We start from the raw sequence: 6,253 nt of genomic DNA on the forward strand, positions 1-6,253 counted from the left end.
GCTGATATTTGACAAAGGACCAGTGTCAGTCAATTGGGGAAATGATAGTCTTTTTAACAAATGGTGCTGGCATAACTGGATATCCATTTGCAAAAAAATGAAACAGGACCCATACCTCACACCATGCACAAAAACTAACTCCAAGTGGATCAAAGACCTAAACATAAAGACTAAAACGATAAAGATCATGGAAGAAAAAATAGGGACAACCCTAGGAACCCTAATACAGGGCATAAACAGAATACAAAACATTACCAAAAATGATGAAGAGAAACCCGATAACTGGGAGCTCCTAAAAATCAAACACCTATGCTCATCTAAAGACTTCACCAAAAGAGTAAAAAGACCACCTACAGACTGGGAAAGAATATTCAGCTATGACATCTCAGACCAGCGCCTGATCTCTAAAATCTACATGATTCTGTCAAAACTCAACCACAAAAAGACAAACAACCCAATCAAGAAGTGGGCAAAGGATATGAACACACATTTCACTAAAGAAGATATTCAGGCAGCCAACAGACACATGAGAAAATGCTCCCGATCATTAGCCATTAGAGAAATGCAAATTAAAACTACGATGAGATTCCATCTCACTCCAACTAGACTGGCATTAATCAAAAAAACACAAAATAATAAATGTTGGAGAGGCTGCGGAGAAATTGGAACTCTCATACGCTGCTGGTGGGATTGCAAAATGGTACAACCACTTTGGAAATCTATCTGGCGTTATCTTAAACAGTTAGAAATAGAACTACCATACAACCCAGAAATCCCACTCCTCGGAATATACCTTAGAGATACAAGAGCCTTCACACAAACAGATATATGCACACCCATGTTTATTGCAGCTCTGTTTACAATAGCAAAAAGCTGGAAGCAACCAAGGTGTCCGTCAACGGATGAATGGGTAAATAAATTGTGGTATATTCACACAATGGAATACTACGCATCGATAAAGAACAGTGACGAATCTCTGAAACATTTCATAACATGGAGGAATCTGGAAGACATTATGCTGAGCGAAATGAGTCAGAGGCAAAAGGACAAATATTGTATAAGACCACTATTATAAGATCTTGAGAAATAGAAAAAATGGAGAAGAACACATACTTTTGTGGTTACAAAGGGGGGAGGGAGGGAGGGAGGGAGAGGGCTTTTTATTGATCAGTCAGTAGATAAGAACTGCTTTGGGTGAAGGGAAAGACAACACTCAATACAAGGAAGGTCAGTCTAATTGGACTGGACTAAAAGCAAAGAGGTTTCCGGGATAAAATGTAAGCTTCAAAGGTCAGCGGAGCAGGGGCTGGGGTCTGGGGATCATGGTTAGAGGGGACTTCTAAGTCAATGGGCAAAACAATTCTATTATGAAAACATTCTGCATCCCACTTTGAAATGTGGCGTCTGGGGTCCTAAATGCCAACAAGCGGCCATCTAAGATACATCAATTGGTCTCAACCCACCTGGAGCAAAGGCAAAGGAAGAACACCAAGGTCACACGACAACTAAGAACCCAAGAGACAGAAAGGGCCACATGAACCAGAGACCTACAATATCCTGAGACCAGAAGAACTAGTTGGTGCCCGGCCACAATCGATGTCTGCCCTGTCAGGGAGCACAACAGACAACTCCTGAGGGAGCAGGAGACCAATGGGATACAGAACCCAAATTCTGATAAAAAGACCATACTTAATGGTGTGAGTGCGACTAGAGGAATCTCGGAGGTAATGCTCCCCAGTCCTTCTGATGGCACAGGACAGGAACCATCCCCGAAGACAACTCATCAGGCATGAAAAGGACTGGTCAGCAGAGGGGAGAGAGATGCTGATGAAGAGTGAGCTAATTAAATCAGGTGGACATGGGAGAGTGTGTTGGCAACTCTTGACTGGAGGGAGGATGGGAAGATAGAGAAAGAGGGAAGACGGCAAAATTGGCATGAAATGAGAGAATGAAATGGCTGACTCAATAGGGGGAGAGCAAGTGGGAGAAGGGAGTAAGATGTATGTAAACTTACATGTGACAGACTGATTGGAATGGTAAATGTTCACTTGAAGCTTAATAAAAATTAATTAAAAAAAAATATTGAACCTTAGTGCTCCATTCAGCAGCACGTATAAGAAAACTGGAACAACACAGAGAAGATTAGCATGTCCCCTGCGCAAGGATGACACACAAATTCGTGAAGCATTCCATATTTTTAAAAAATGGGCAAAGGGTAAGAGCAGACATTTCACCAAAGAAGACTTTATAGCAGCTAGCAGATATATGAGGAAATGCTCTCCATCACCAGGCATTAGAGAAAGAGCCATTACAAGAATAGACATGCACAGCATTGTTCACATAGCAAAAAGATAAGAAGCAACCTAGGTGCCCATCAACAGATGAATGGATGAACAAATTATGGTGCATATACACAATGGAATACTAAGCAACGATAAAGAATAGTGATGAATCTGTGAACCATCTCACAACATGGATGAACCTGGAGGGCATTATGCTGAGTGACATAAGTCAATCACAAAAGGACAAATATTGTTTGAGACCACTACTATAAAAACTCATGAAAATGTTTACACACGAAAAGAAACAATCTTTGATGGTTACGAGGCGGGGGGGTGGCAGGTAAAAACACTAAATAGTCAATAGATAAGTGGTAACTTTGGTGAAGGGTAAGACAGTACACAGTTCTGGAGAAGCCAGCATTACTTGTCCAAGGCAAGGTCATGGAAGCTGCACAGACACATCCAAACTCCCTGAAGGACCAAATTTCTGGCCTGAGGGCTCTGGGAACCACAGTCTCGGGGAACGTCTAGCCCAATTGGCATAACATAAAAACAATGTTCTGTATTCTACTTTGGTGAGTAGCATCTGGGGTCTGAAAAGCTTGTGAGCGGCCATCTGTGATACTCCACTCATCTCGCCCTGTCTGGAGCAAGGGAGAATGAAGAAAACCAAAGACACAGGGAAAGACTAGTTCAAAGAACTAATGGACAACAACTACCATAGCCTCCACCAGACTGAGTCTACTACACCTAGATTGTACCCAGCTACCACCATCGACTGCTGTGACAGGAATCATAGTACTGGTTCCTGGACAGTGCTGGAGAAAAATGTAGAACAAAATTCTACTCACACACACACATATACACACACAAAAAAACCAGACTTACTGGTCTGACAGTGACTGGAGATACCCTGAAAGTATGACCCCCAGACACCCTTTTAGCTCAGTAATGAAGTCACTCATGAGGTTCACCGTTCAGCCAAAGATTAGGCAGGCCTATAGAACAAAACTAAATGGGCACACCAGACCTGGGACAAGGACAAGAAGGCAGGAGAGGACAGGTAAGCTGGTAATGGGGAACCCAAGGTTGAGAAGAGAGTGTTGACATGTAATGGGATTGGCAACCGATGTGACAAAAATATGCATATTAATTGCTTAATGAGAAACTAGTTTGCTCTGTAAACTTTCATCTAAATACTATTAAAAAAAGAAAAAAAATCCCGGTAGAAGTCTGTCAGTACAAATTATATACATTTTCTACCTACACTTCCTGATGATTACACCCTGTTATCAATTAAAACCAAGTCTATATCACTATTCTATTTTTTCTTAAAAGAAGAAGAATCCATAAATGACCTTTTTAAATGTTAATGTAGATCACATAGATGGGATCAGAATATTTTATTTCATTTTTCGAATCACAATACACTAAAATTGTAAAATTGTAATCACTTTGAGGACTAAGGTGCACCTGACCCAAGCCATGATATTTTCAGTCACCTCATATGCATATGAAAGTTGAACAATGAATAAGGAAGACAGAAAAAGAATTGATGTGTTTATGGTGTTAGTGAAGAATATTGAATATACCATTGATTACCAGAAGAGCAAACAAATCTGTCTTGGAAGAAGTGCAACCAGAATGCTCCTTAGAAGGGAGGATGGTGAGACTTTGTCTTACATCTCACATACTTTGGACATGTTTTCAGGAGGGACCAGTCCCTGGAGAAGGGCATCATGCTTGGTGAAGTAGAGGGTCAGTGAAAAAGAGGAAGACCTTCAATGAGATGGATTGACACAGTGGCTGCAACAATGGGTTCAAATATAGCAAGGATCGTGAGGATGACATAGAACCAGGCAGTGTTTTGTTCTGTTGTACATAGGGTAGTTATGAGTCCAAACTGACTAGATGGTACCTAGCAACAACAGAATTAATTTTTTTCTGTTTTTGTACATCTCTATCAACTCTAAGACATGAATAAAAAAAAAATTTAGATTTGTGTAAATACCACTGTATTCAGGACTCAGAATAGTTCAGTCATCCCAAAAAACTCCTTTATACTATTCTTTTAGAGTGACACCTTTGCCCCAACTCTATTCCCTGGTAGCCACTTATCTGTCTCCATTACTATTGTTTCATTTTTTAAAGAATGTCACATAAATAATGTCAATCTTGTGACATTTTTATCCTAGCTTCTTTTATTAAGCCTTTGTGATTCACCCAAGTTGTTATGTGTATCAATAGTTTTTTGGGTTTTTTGTTTTGTTTTGTTTTATTTTGTTGGCTGAGTAGTATCTCACTGTATGGATGTACTTCAGTTTGTTTATTCATTCACTCATTGGAGGACATTTGGGTTGTTTCACATTTTTGACAATTACAAATAGAGCTATTATATATGATCAATTTTGTGTCAACTTAAGTTTTCTTTTCTGTATGGTAAATACCCAGGAGTGGGAATGTCAAGTCATATAGCACGTGTATGCATGATTTTATAAGAAACTGGCAAAGCATTTCTCAGAATGACTATATCGTTTTGCATTCCCACTAACAATATATGAGTTTCAGTTCATCTGCATCCTTACCAGCATTTGGTATTGTCAGTGTTATTTTAGCCGTTCTTACAGGGTTGCAGTAGAATCCCTCATAGTTCCTATTTACATTTTTATTAATGGGTGGTAAAAAATAGTTAACACTCTAGACTGCTAACTGAAAGCTTAGTGGTTCAAGTAAAGCCAGAGTCAAATTGGAAGAAAGCCTTGGCAATCTACTTCCAAAAAAAAATCACCATTGAAAAACCTATGGAGCATAATTCTACTCTGATACACATGGAATCACCATAAGTTGGGGCCTATGTGACAACAACTGGTTCTAGTAATGACTAATTATGATGAACATCTTTTTATTTTCTTATTTGTCATCATTTTACCCTCTTTAGATATGAGTATCTCTCCAAGTTCTTTGCCCGTTCTTAACTGCGTTGATTGTTTTCTGAATGTTGAATATAGAGAGTTCTTTATATATTCTGAGTACAGGTACTTTTTTACATAAAGGATATGCCAAAATTTTCTCCTACTCTGAATCTTTCCATCACTTTATTTTCTTAACATTGTCTTTAATAAAACAAAAGTTTCATTTTTCTGTTATAAATTGTGACTTTGGTGTCAAGTATAAGACCATATTGCCTAACCCAAGGTGTAACTATTTTCTTCTATGTTTTTTTCTGAGTGTTTCATAGCTTCATATTTTACATTTAAATCTACTATTCATTTCAATATGTGTATATTTCTATTTATAGTTTAGGGTTAAGTTTCTTTTTTAAAAAACACATGGGCAACTAGTTTCCCAAGAAATTTGTTGAAATGGCTGACATTTGATCATTGTGTTTGTTTTGATTTTTTGTCAAAAATCAATTGGTCATATTTGTTTGGGCCTATTTCTGGAGTCTCAGTTCTGTTCCATCAACCCATCTGTCTACCACTTCCCCAATATCAGACTGTCCTAATTGCTATAACTTTGTACTAAGTCTTAAACATCAGGTAATGTGATCCCTCTAAGTATGTTCCTCTTTTTCAAAACTGTTCAGTTATTCTATCCTTTGCTACCCCCTTTACCATTCTATACGAATTTGAAAATTGGCTTGCCTATTTTTTTTATATGTACAAAATCCTGCTAAGATTTTAGGTGGTATTGTGATAAATCAATAGAAAATTTGGGAGAATTTAAATCTTTATCATAATGATTCTTCCTATCTACGAGCACAGTATGCCTTCTCTGTGTATATATCACAATTCTTTGTTTTGTCAGCATTTTTAGTATTCAGGATACAGGTTCTATGTATGTTTATTAGAATTATATATAAATATTTTATTTGGGGGGAAAGTTATTTTCAGTAGTATTTTTTTCTAATCTTGCTTTCCAACTGCATATTGCTAATATACGTAACTTCAAACCAAAGTCAGAAGAGGACT

General features: G+C 38.1%; 1 non-coding gene across 1 annotated transcript; it reads left to right on the top strand.

Moving 5' to 3' along the window:
- Positions 1-2,092: 2,092 nt before the first annotated feature.
- Positions 2,093-2,199, top strand: LOC126058125 (U6 spliceosomal RNA). Its single transcript, XR_007513100.1, has one exon. It is a non-coding gene; the product is annotated as a U6 spliceosomal RNA (small nuclear RNA).
- Positions 2,200-6,253: the final 4,054 nt, after the last annotated feature.

Source organism: Elephas maximus, chromosome 1 (genome assembly GCF_024166365.1).
Source record: "Elephas maximus indicus isolate mEleMax1 chromosome 1, mEleMax1 primary haplotype, whole genome shotgun sequence".
NCBI lineage: Eukaryota > Metazoa > Chordata > Mammalia > Proboscidea > Elephantidae > Elephas > Elephas maximus.